The sequence below is a fragment of the Prionailurus viverrinus genome, chromosome A1 (assembly GCF_022837055.1).
Source record: "Prionailurus viverrinus isolate Anna chromosome A1, UM_Priviv_1.0, whole genome shotgun sequence".
Lineage (NCBI taxonomy): Eukaryota > Metazoa > Chordata > Mammalia > Carnivora > Felidae > Prionailurus > Prionailurus viverrinus.
The window spans coordinates 94,693,291-94,706,306 of record NC_062561.1 but is presented as its reverse complement, the minus strand read 5'-3'; positions in this window follow the sequence as shown (position 1 = coordinate 94,706,306).

Genomic DNA, 13,016 nt, shown 5'->3' with positions numbered 1-13,016 from the left:
CCAGAGCCCCGGGTAGCTGAGCCTCTACCACAAAACAGAGCACCTGGAAAAACATAATGAGACAGAAGTACAGCAACAGCTCTCATAGTAGAACTTCATCTAAACAGCTTCCTGGATTATCTGGCACTTTCGGAAAGGTCCAGACTGTTTGTGGCCCATGCCAGCTACCAAGGCACTCTCCAGAACAGTGGTTCCCAAAGTATGGTCTCCTGGATCAGAAGCATCAGCCTCCTCTGATAACTTGTTAGAAATTCAAAGTTCTCAGGCCTGAACCCAGACCAGCTGAAACTCGGCAACATGTGTTTTTAACAAGCCCTGCTGGTGATTCTGATGCACATGAAAGTTTACACAACACTGCCCCGTGCACAGTGCAACTTCACTCTCTCCAGCTGGGTTGCAGCCTCACCGAGGGTTTGTTTCCACACATGTATGTGCAGTATACTGGTCATCCTATTTACATATTTTTTAAATGTTTATTTATTTTTGAGAGAGAGCTGGGGAGGGACAGAGAGAGGGGGAACAAGGGATCTGAAGTGGGCTCTGCACTGAGAGCACAGAGCCCAATGTGGGGCTCAAACTCACAAAACGTGAGACCAGGACCTGAGCCAGAGTCAGCTGACTGACCAACTGAACCACCCAGGCACCCCTCTATTTACATATTTTAATTAACTGTTATATTTACCAACGAAATAGGAGGGAAAAAAGAGAATTGTTATTTCTATTGAAAACTAAATGCAATCTTTTAGAAAGATTCAATGAAGACAAGTCACTAAAAAATTGGTTTTGAAAGAGCGAGCTGAGTAGTAAACATCCACTGATTTGCCCTCAGTCTGCTTCACCAAAGCCTTTGAGTGTTCATTCCACTTCAAATCTGGAGATTATCAAAAATGCATGGTTTTAGGTGAGAAATATGAAGCAGAACACCAAGCAATGATTCTACATATTTTTTAAAGAGTCCCTGGACCAGGGAGCCTGGGTGGCTCAGTAGGTTAAGCGTCCGACTTTGGCTCACGTCACGATCTCACGGTTTGTGGGTTCGAGCCCCACGTCGGCTCTGTGCTGACAGTTCGGAGCCTGGAGTCTGCTTCAGATTCTGTGTCTCCCTCTCTCTGCTCCTCCCCTGTTCATGCTCTGTCTCAATCTCTCTCTCTCAAAAATAAACATTAAAAAAATTTTAAAAAGGCCTTGGACCCACATCAAAAGATTTGCAGATAAAAATACAGTGATGTGATTTAAGTCAAAATAAAATGTACATGGTATGTATGTACTGTTTTTTGTAATTTCCCATGTAACTAATATTTTGCCTCCATTAATTGGCAAATTTTTGGTCCGCATTCTGTGGGTGAGAGAGCTTCTCTTGGATACAATTTTTTTAATCAAGTTTATTTATTTATTTTAAGAGGGAGAGAGAGGGAATCCTAAGCCAGCTCTGTGCTATCAGCATAGAGCCCATTGCGGGACTCCATCTCACAAAGCACAAGATCATGACCTGAGCCCAACTCAAGAGTCAGACACTTAACCATCCGAGCCACCTGGTGCCTCGTCCCTTGGATACAATTTAAACCCTGATCGAAGATTACCATCCAGAGCGTGGGATCTGGCATAGTATCTCCTGATTGCTGTTTCTCTCATTCTCGACTCATTAAAGAAGGTTGGGTCTGTCCTCTTCGCTTCTACTCTTCTGTTTCTAAACCAAGACGACACCATGGTTAAACGTTTATGCCCTTGAGCAGTTGTTGCTAGGGGCATGATTAATGGTAATACCTGGGACATGTCCTGGAGTCCATTTATTAAGCCCAGTGGCAGATCAGTGTGTAGCTTGGACTTTAGCCAGAAAATTATTGTCCTCCCAAGGGGTACAGAAGCTCAAAGGACAGAGTAGGCAAAAGGAAGTGGTGGCAGGAAACCTTTCACCCCCACACCATCAGAGAAACCATTTGCCCCAGAGAGAGAAGCCATTGTTCTCCCCATCCCAAGGCTCCTCCTCAAAGAACCTTCCCTCACCTCCTTCTCAGAAATTTGGCCCCCATGTTGGCCCGCTCTGATGTAAATACATTAGACTGGGGGTGGAAACCTAATTTCCACTGATCAGTCTCTTCACTTTCCTGCAAATATGGAGGAAATATTTGTCATGTAGAGCATTAAATCGTCGCCAACTGAATGAATTGGAAGGGATGTACAACTTGGGCTGGTGAGGTGGCAGTATTCTCCCATGTGCTGGAAGAAGCAGAAAGAGCAATCCCAGAAGAGAGAGAAGGAAGCACGTGCACAAAGAGAAGCAGCAACGAGCGATCATGTAAACATGGACAGAATACTCTTGGCTGGAAACTTTCCATCTCCTGCTTCCAGTCCAAGTCAAGAACCCCGGCTGTACTCCTGTACTTCGCGATCATCAACTACCCCTGCTTCTTTCTACTAAACTGCCTCGTTTTCTTCCCTGAAGCTCATTTCAGTAGGCCTCTGGGCCTTGCCTGATTCTCCTCCTGGAGCAAAAACTACTTGATGAGCACATTGGCATCTTCATGAGCACATTGAAAACAAACATTGGCAACTCCATGATGATGACTCTGTTGTTTAAAATCTGAACTTTAAGCAATTAGAGATAGAAGTAGTTTACTGATTGGTAATAAGGGCCCTGACACAGAAACATGACATTCCGGTATGAAATGGGAACAGCCTGAGTATCATAAAAAAAAAAAAAAAAGATAAGCAGACTTTGGTCAACAAATTACGGAAGAGACATTTGGACTAGAGCTAAAGAGAAGCTATTCTGTCTGCCATTCCCAGCCAAGGCATTTTTATTCATTCTATTTATGTTTAAGTTTTTAAAAAATGTTTGTTTACTTTTGAGAGAGAGAAACAGAGCATAAGCAGGAGAGGGAGACACAGAATCCCAAGCAGGCTCCAGGATCTGAGCTGTCAGCACAGAGCCCGACGCGGGGCTCGAACTCATCAACCATGAGATCATGACCTAAGCCGAAGTCGGATGCTCAACCGACTGAGCCACCCAGGCGCCCCTATTTAATTTATTTCTTAAAGTTTTATTTATTTATTTTGAGAGAGACAGGGACAGTGCAAGTGGGGAAGGAGCAGAGAGACAGAGAATCCTAAGCAGGCTCTGTGCTGTCAGCACAGGGCCCTGATGCAGGGCTCGAACCCACAAAACCATGGGATCATGACCTGCGCTGAGGCCAAGAGTCAGACGCTTAACTGACTGAGCCACCCAGGCGCCCCACCAAAGGCACTTTTAAAACAATTCTTTATTGATAGAGGAATTAGAAATTAATATCAGAAGCATTGTATAGCGTTTGTGTATTGCACATAATTATGGTTAAATTAGTTCTTATTCTGCAGTGTGGATTCAGTAGGTTCTCACAGACCCTGCTGGTATTTTAATGAAATCTTGAGTTAGAGAACCTTCCCACCCTTTTCACCCCCTCACCCCAGAGGACTATGGAATATGGACATAGTCACGGGCCCTACCTGCCTAATATGGTCAAGACTCAGGTGCCCAGAATGGCAATATCAGGTGAACAGCCCCTCTCGCTGAATACTCCTTTTTTTTTTCCAGTTTATTTATTTTGAGAGAGAGAGAGAGAGCATGCATGCACGAAGGGGGGCAGAAAGAGAAGTAGAGAGAGAATCCAAAGCAGGCTCCATGCTGTCAGCACAGAGCCCGACTCCGGGCTCAATCTCATGAACCATAAGATCATGACCTGAGCTGAAAACAAGTCAGAGGCTGAACCGACTGAGCCACCCAGGCGCCGCTTGCTGAAAACTCTTTCAACAAGACGTATTTCTATCTGGGAGTGTGACATACTCTTGAGATCCTTCTAAATGTAGCAAAGGTTTCCTCCTGCACCCCTTTCCTTGTGTTCCTTCCTAACCTCTTTAGGAAAAGAAAACAGATGACGAAGGTATGCCCGGAACGACCCAAAGGAAGAGAGAGGGTAGGCTACAATTCAGAAGAAAACAACACTAAGATTCCTCTGGGCGTCTCTGACTATGGGCTGGAGATGGGCTTTGGGAAGGACGCAAGAAGGCTGCTGGGGAGACAAGGATCCCCAGATACAGATAAATGGGTTCATGACCTGACTGGCAGGGGGCAGAGGAAGGCTCTTTTCTCTTACCCCCACCGCCATCACTGGGGTCTTTGTCTTTGGGAAAGGAGAGGAGTAAGAGTGGGGTTCAGGTGAAAGGGGTGTGAGTAGCTGAGCTGAGGCAGAACCTGATGGAAGGGAAGTAAAGGAAAACACACAATAAAAGGGAAAAGATAAAGAATTCACTCCTAGCTTGATGTGGTGGGTGTGTACACAAGTCAGTAAGAGCCAGGTGTGTGTGTGTGTGTGTGTGTGTGTGTGTGTGTGTGTATGTGTGCGTGTACATACACCAAGGAATAGACTTTTAGTGTAATGGTGTTTCAGTGGAAACAGAGCACCTCCATTTCACCTTCTTGTTTGCTTTCTAAGAAGACATTTCACAAAAAATTAAATTAAAAAAAAAGAAAACATTTAAAAATTTTAAAAAGATGTAAAGGTTGTGTAAAATCTGGTGTTAGATGTGGTTACAAAAAGAGGCTTTGCCACTAATTAGCTGCATGACCTCAGTTAACTTGGTTAATTTACTTAACCTCTCTATTAATAGAGGTTTATTAATAGTAAATCACAGTAACATCCATGTAATAGAACTGCCCTGAGAAAGAAACAAGATAATGTACGTAAAGCAATTGATCGTGTATTGAGACCTGTTTTTTGCCAGCTCCTGTTCACATCTTTAATGTTTATTTATTTTTGGGAGAGACAGAGAGTGAGTAGGGGAGGGGCAGAGAGAGGGGGAGACACAGAATCTTTTTAAAAAAAATTTTTTTAATGTTTATTTATTTATTTATTTATTTATTTTTGAGAGAGAGAGAGAGACAGAGTGTGAGAGGGGGAGGGGCAGAGAGAGAGAGGGAGACACAGAATCCAAAGCAGGCTCCAGGCTCCGAGCTGTCAGTACAGAGCCTGATGCGGGGCCTGAACTCACAAGCTGTGAGATCACAACCTGAGCTGAAGTCAGACGCTTAACCAACTGAGCCACCCAGGCTCTCCTCCTGTTCACATCTTTCATACCTTGATGCATTTAAAGCTACCATTAATTATGGTGTTGACACCAAGATTTATACTTACCCCCGTATTCTGTTTCCTTAGGATTTTTTTTAATGTTTATTTATTTTTGAGACAGAGAAAGACAGAGCATGAATAGGGGAGGGACATAGAGAGAGGGAGACACAGAATCCGAAGCAGGCTCCAGGCTCTGAGCTGTCAGCACAGAGCTAGACGCAGGGCTCGAACCCATGAACTGCGAGATGGTGACCTGAGCCAAAGTCGGACGCTCAACCGACTGAGCCCCTGTTTCCTTAGGAATTTTAATCATCTTCAGAGTTGACATGAATACCATGGATGTATTCTGTATGAATCGAGTGCATAAAGTCTGTAGTCCAAATTGAAATTAGTTACATTTCCTGTTTGAAGAACAACTTGGTTATGCTACATAAATGTTTGAGTAGATGTGCATGCCACACAGAAACATACATAGATGAGTCATATAATGTAATTATTTTTTATGCTCACCACAAATGTAGCCACCACCTGTCAGCATACAACACTGTTAGAATACCATTGACTGTATTCCCTATGCTATACAATGTAATTATTTTCAGAGAAATTTGTCAGGGGCGCCTGGGTTGCTCAGTTAGTTAAGCGTCCCATTCTCAGTCTTGGCTCATAGTTCTGTGAGTTCAAGCCTTGCTTCCGGCTTTGCGCTGACAGTGTGGAGTCTGCTTGGGATTCTGTCTCCCTCTATTTCTGCCTCTCTCCTGCTTGCTCTCTCTCTCTCAAAATAAATAAACATTAAAAAAGAAAAGAAAAGAAATGTTCCAAAAGGTGCAAGAAAATAAGTTTCATTATTTTATAATCTCCTTTCCTTTTCCCCTTCTTCCAAAAAAAAAAAAAAAAAAAAAAAAGGTAATACCTACCTCAATTATTCACATCCCATTCCAATGATATTTGGTTATTTCTTAAAATAATCTCCTTCCTTAAACCTAAAAGTTTTTCCTGCCAGCATAGTCATTAAGAACATGATATGGGCAATAACAAAGAAGCAAAGGCAGAGCCCAAGAGAATCTTTTGTACCCTAGAGCTCTGGCTCTTTCGGCCACAACCTTGAGGGTGGAGAGGACCACACTTACGTTTGGCACATGAGTTAAATCTGGCAAGGCCACTTCAAGGTTGCTCCTCATTCATATTCTTTGGTTTGCCTTCCATACCCAAACTGAATTCTCCAGTCCGCCTTCCCCAAAGGTTTACAATTCTCTTTGCTCTTCGTAGTTCTGTGTCGTTTTGTGGCAGGACCACACATGGTGACGGAAATTCCTCAGAAAGAGTTTCCTGGTTTGGTTTCTATAACCCAGCTCATCTACCTACAGTAGTATTTATTCTTGCATTTAGACCCTGGAAACATGTTTTTTGGTTTTTGGTTTTTTTTTTTTTTAGGAATAAGTATAAAGTATCATTATGGGTGGGCTTGGGGGAGACACGGTACTGAATAGTACCATAGAGAGACAGCAGTACATTGTCTAGCCCAGAGCTATATAAAAACAATATATTGTCTTATATTGTTGCATAATAAGAAAGCTCATGGGAGATTACTATCCGGACCCTAGGCTTTTCTCTTGTATCTTCGCCTTTGACACATTATCTTGCTTCTGCTGTTGTTTTCTCCCTTGTCCTATTTCTGAAGTGAATATTGGAACAAAATATATGCTCATGTATGGTAGAGCCTAATTCAGAAACTGCATCCTATTCTATTTTAAGAGCCATTTGAGGAGTGCTTGGCTGGCTCAGTTGGTGGAGGGTGTGACTCTTGATCTTGGGGCTGTGAGTTTGAGCCCCAAGTTGGGTATAGAGATTATTTGTAAAATCTTTAGGGGCGCCTGGGTGGTTCAGTCAGTTAAGTGTCCAACTTTGGCTCATGTCATGATCTCACCACCCTGAGCCTGGAGCCTGCTTTGGATTTTATGTCTCCCTCTCTCTTTGCCCCTCTCCTGCTTGCTCTTTGTCTCTCTCTCAAATAAATAAATAAACATTAAAAAATAAAATCTCAAAAAAAAACCCCTCACTATGGCTTAGCATTAGGGAAGCTCAGTAAATTCACCCACTCTCACGATTAACATCATCACATGTAACCAGTGAGTGAGGAATGAGGATTGAGTTAATTTTCATCACAGATAATATAACTTCAAAATAAAACTTTACCCTATTCTCCATCTGGATTAAGTAAGTATATAAAATATGAAACATGAACTCAATATTATGTGTAACATTTGTGAAACTACTGCTGGATATTTTTCTTCTTGCTGAGTCAACTATCAGGTGAAGAATTTCTATATTGGACACATAGCCATTGTTTGCCATCCGGGCATGACCAAAAAGCGAATTGTTTTGTTTCGTTTCGTTTTGTTTTATCTCTGTAGAAAGGTCAGTGTGCAATTTGTTTAATCATATTTACTTTCTGAACATGATTATGTGACATACGTTACATAACCCTTCTGTGCCTTTTCATGATGGGGATTAGACTCTACATCACACAAGTCACAGAAATTGAATAAGCTATCCAGTGTAAAGCTAAAAGTAACCAAAGTATGAGTCATGAGTTATCAGAGTTCTTTTTAACTCATGAGAGTCATACTCTAAGGTGAAATGAATATCCACTTCCTAGTACATGTTATCACATGGCCTAATGAGCAATATTCTCAGAGGGGTGGCCTGTTATCGTTTCTCGTTAAGACCTTTGGAGACAAGTTCAAGAGCTCACATATAATCAGCATGAACATCAAAATGGCCAATAATATGTTATTTTATTCATCTGTGTGTGTATTTTTTAAAGAATGCTTCACACCCAGCCCAACATGGGGCTTGAGCTCACAACCCTGGGCTCAAGAGCTGAGCTGAGATTAAGAGTTGGGTGTTTAACCAGCTGAGCCACCCTGGTGCTCTCTGTTCATTTGTTTTCAATCATAAGCTACAGCCAACCCAAATGATTACTAAAGTATATTTCATACATATTTCCTAAAAAGTCCCACTGAATAAATGACAAAAGTTCAGATTCCAGGGTATGAGGCCAATCGCCCACGGAGTGCAGTGGTGAGATGACCAATCTTTGGGGCAGATCTTTGGGGTACCAGGAAGTAGAATTAATTGTTCCTGAAAGCACCAGATAACAAAGCTGGGAGTGGCATTCACATCTCGAAATGTTTTCCTCAAAGCACCACATGAAACTCTAAACCCTTCCAGTGACTGATGAAACCTGAAATCTCTGAAAACCAAACCCAGAGATTAATTCTTGGGCTGCCTCATTATGATGTTAGTGGAAACAAGAAAACCAATTATCAGGATGCGCTTAGGACCTGGAGAATCCAGAACCCCCGAAATCTTCTGAAATATTCAGCCCTGATTGCTTTTGCTGGGGAAGCTCATCTTGGTTGCTAGAGAAACCTTCCGACATCCTGCTGGAAGTCTTCCGACATCCTGCTGGAAGTCTCACTGTGGCCTGGCTGGCGGCCAGAATGCAAACTCAAATGTAGTGAAATATAGAACCAGAGTAGGGAAAACGAGAATGACGTTACAAAGAATGGCAGGAATTTGCTAACTCACGTCATCAAAAGTTTGGAGAATATTAGTGGAAATGGCTTTTGAAGGTGATCAGTTGAGGAGGTAATGTTTTCCGATACCATATATATGTATGTATATATATATATATATTTGTTTTAATTTTTTAATGTTTATTTCTTTTTGAGAGAGAGTGTGTGAGCGGGGGAAGGGGAGAGAGAGAGGGAGACACAGAATCCGAAGCAGGCTCCAGGCTCTGAGCTGTCAACATAGAACCCCATGTGCGGCTTGAACTCACGAACCGTGAGATCACGACCTGAGCTGCAGTCGGATGCTTAACCGACTGAGCCACCCAGGTGCCCCTCCGCTCCTCCCCCATAGTTTATATTTTGATGTAGGTGTTACCCTTCTTTGAACTGGCTCAGGAAATCAAATGTGACTCTGAAAATGTGCTGGCTGGACCAGCAGCTTCCAGCCTGCAACAAATGAATGTGTTAAACTCCATCAAAGGCAACATATTCCTTTACACGCGGCTGTGGAATGAATTCAGAGATTTCAGAGGACCTCCATGTTGGATTCGATATGAAAGCATCCCTCCAAAGTACCCTGTTACCACTGCAGACTTGAAGATTTTCGCCTCTGCCGTGATGGATCGGGGAGATCCATCGTGATGGTCGGGGAGAAGAGTGTCAGCCCCATTAAAGCATGTTTTAGCGGCTATCCTTAGTCAGCTGGGAAGGCTGGTAGGAAAACCTGAGTGAAAATGAGCTCCCTAAGCTCAGTGAGGTCAGGAGGATCCCTAAAGACAGTGCCCTACAGAAAACGGTTCTGCTCATTGTAATAGCCACCACATGGCTCAGTCGGTTGAGCTTCCGACTCGATGTCGGTTCAGGTCATGATCTCGTGGTTCGTGGGTTTGAGGCTTACATCGGGTTCTGTGCTGCGAACGCAGAGCCTGTTTCAGATTCTCTCTCTCTCTCTCTCTCTCTCTCTCTCTCTCTGTGCCCCTGCTCTGCTTGTGCGCATGCTCTCTCAAAATAATTAAATTGGAAACAAAATTTACAAAAAAAAAAAAAAAAAGTAAAAGAAAAAAATAATAGCCACCAGTTTGTTGATCACACCTAAAGTAGTGTGTAATATGCACAGATTTCTGGTGTGGTTAATTCATGGGGTCCACAGGGGACCTGAGTCTGTTCCTACCCCTAGAATGTTTTGAGTAAGATGTTGGATAGCCTTAACAAGGTTCCTTTCCATGATCATATTCCTGGGACCTTGGCCATTAACCTTGCAAAAACATACACTTGGAGAAATCATTTTAATTTTGAGGATTATTAAATGCTAGCGAGCTAACATTAATTCTGGGGACTCCAGACATCACTATGATTCATCACTCAGAGCAGGGGGTTATGGGACCAGGTAATATAGGATTTTGATTCAAGGGTGCCTCGCTCTAAGCCCATTTGGGTCCAAGATACATTCAACAGTCATTTTCTCAGGTCCCGATTATAGGGTTGGTGAAGCAGTAACAGTTGATAACATTTCCAGGCTGGCTCATCCTCAAAGTAAGGAGTATTGGTGACATGGCAAGAAGCATCAGATGGAAGTTATCAGAGCTCCTTTTCAATGTCGAAACACTAAATCAAAGCAATACCGCGGAAAACAGGGAAACCACGGATCATTCCTAGAGTTGTACATAAATAGACATGACAACAATAGGATGAGACTATTGCTCAGGGACAGACCAGCATTCTTTTTTCTGTTTAATGTATTTTATATGGCAGTATAATCCAGAATAATTTGTAGTTTATAGGCTCATAGAGGGTGACATTATCAAAAGATATTCTGACAAGGCTCTTCTCATTTAATACTGTGTTGTCTGCCTCATTCAGCAAGGCCTTGGCCAATGCTGCTTTCCAAGTGCCAACGTTAAGCTAAATGACATTGTTTTATTTTTAGTTCTTTATATAGAACTAATTATATAATATGATATAAAGGACATTGCATGTTGTAAGCCTCGCCAGTTAAGCACAATGCAAATGAACAAAGATTCTCTCCAATTGCTTCCTGCCCTAACCACCCATCTGGAACAGTTCCTTTGCATTTGTCAATGTAACTTTGTTTCCAACCATGATATTCCCCTGAATGAAAAAGATGCTCATACCTGATGAATGATAACCCAGTGAATGTAGTTGTTTGAAAATGTCATGCTCTAGAATCCTAGTACTTTCCAGTAGTTAAAACAAGATTGCCATAAGTAACAATACAAAAGGAAAGAACTGGGCTCTGAATGGTGGGTGCTGTACATCCAAACACTTACCATTCTTATTCTCCATCCATCCATCCATCCATCCTTTACCTAAGATTTATTTAACACCTGTTACATACCTAATAACCGCAGCAAAGACAAGACAGTTCTCTGTATTGTGATGTGCTTTTTTAAAGAAGGAAATTATAATAACAATAAGGATGCTTGACTTCTTGGTATTTCAAACCAGTATTTCCCTACTCTGTGGGTCAGGAGCCAACCTGTAAATGTTATCAGTTGTTGCTCTAGCAACCCTATAATCAGGCACCTAGCACAGTGTCTAGAAAACAGAGGTTCTCATGCACAGGACACCACCTTGCAGATTTCTCAGAAATGTTTGCTGTCTGCTCTCTACTGCCAGGCTGCTTTTAGCATCATCAGGATGTCTCTGAATACCTGAGTAAGTTGGCTTCAGCGAGGGGAACATTTCCTCAACTTCAGGAAAAGTCAATCAATCAAATCTCTCTCTTTCTCAGTCAATCTCCCTCCCTCTCTCCTTCCCTCTCCCCTCCCCTTCCATTTTTGTCCCACAATATCTTCTTTATATTTTGTTTATTTATTCTGAAAGAGAGAGAGAGCAGGGGAGGGGCAGAGAGAGAGAGACTCGCAAGCAGGCTCTGCACTATCAGAACAGAGCCCGACGCAGGGCTCGAACCCACGAACCGGGAGATGGTAACCTGAGCTAAAATCAAGAGTCAGACGCTCAATCGACTGAGCCGCCCAGACACCTTGTCCCATAGTATCTTCTATATTCTACTCAGTCATTACTGACCAGTATCTTTTCACTTCCTACCGTATTGACTCATATCCTCTCCCATCCTAAACCCCTCCCAACGGGTGCTAGTGAGCCATCAGAGGACATACTATTTTATTTCTGGTCGTCACCATCTTTTTTTCTGGGATACTGTAACGGTCTTTCAGTTGGTGATATTTTCATCTCCCTAATCCAGTCTTCATATGGCAACCAGATGTTCTTTTACAATACAACCCTCATGGCATTCTCTCATGCTTAAAACTTTTTCAACCATTCTGTGCTGCCCTGGGAAAAGGTCCAAATCTATTTTTAAAAAAATTTTAATGTTTATTTTTGAGCGAGAGACAGAGACACAGCACGAGTGGGGGAGGGGTGGAGAGAGAGGGAGACCCAGAATCTGAAGCAGGGTCCAGGCTCTGAGCTGTCAGTACAGGGCCCGAGGCGGGCTCGAACCCACCAACCGCCAGATCAGGACCTGAGCTGAAGCCAGCCGCTTAACCGACTGAGCCACCCAGGTGCTGCTGTCCAAACCTATTAACATGACTTTCCAGAAGTTTTGTGATCCATTCACTAAGCACTTTTCATCCTAATCTCCATTTTGTTATCCTGGTCCTTTACCAAAGTTTAGCTTAAATATTTCAGCTGTGCTGCTGCTGCAAATCCCCCATGAAAAAGGAACAATTTTTGTGGTTTGTGCCCGGGCAGAAATATTAGAAAGCCAGCAGCACCCCCTAGTGGCCAGGATGGTGTTGGTGGGGCCGAATAAAAAGAGAGGGAAGACCCGAAACCGAAAGCCTAGTGTGTTCACAGCGCCACCTGCCCACTTAACAGGTAGGGCCTCTTCCTTCGCTGCTTCCTGCATTTTGGAGAAGGCAAAATTGACGTTCTCAGGGAAGGTGGTGTGTTTGTTACCGTCTCCAACTTCATTTTTTAAAAACACGGTGACATTTTTCATGTGTACGTAAAATAATGGGGCGTCTGGGGGCTCAGTCGCTTCACTGTCCAACTTCGGCTCCGGTCATGATCAGTACATGATCAGTCAGTACATGAATTCGAGCCCGGCTTCGAGCTCTTTGCTGACAGCTCCGAGCCCGGAGCCTGCTTCGGATTCTGTGTCTCCCTCTCTCTCTGCCTCTCTCCAACACTCTCTCTCTCTCTCTCTCTCTCTCTCTCAAAAATAAATAAAACACAGAGAGAGACAGAGACAGAGCATGCACAGGGGAGGGACAGAGAGAGAAGGAAACAGAGAATCTGAAGTGGGCTCCAGGCTCTGAGCTGTCAACACAGAGCCTGGCTGGGGGCTCAAACT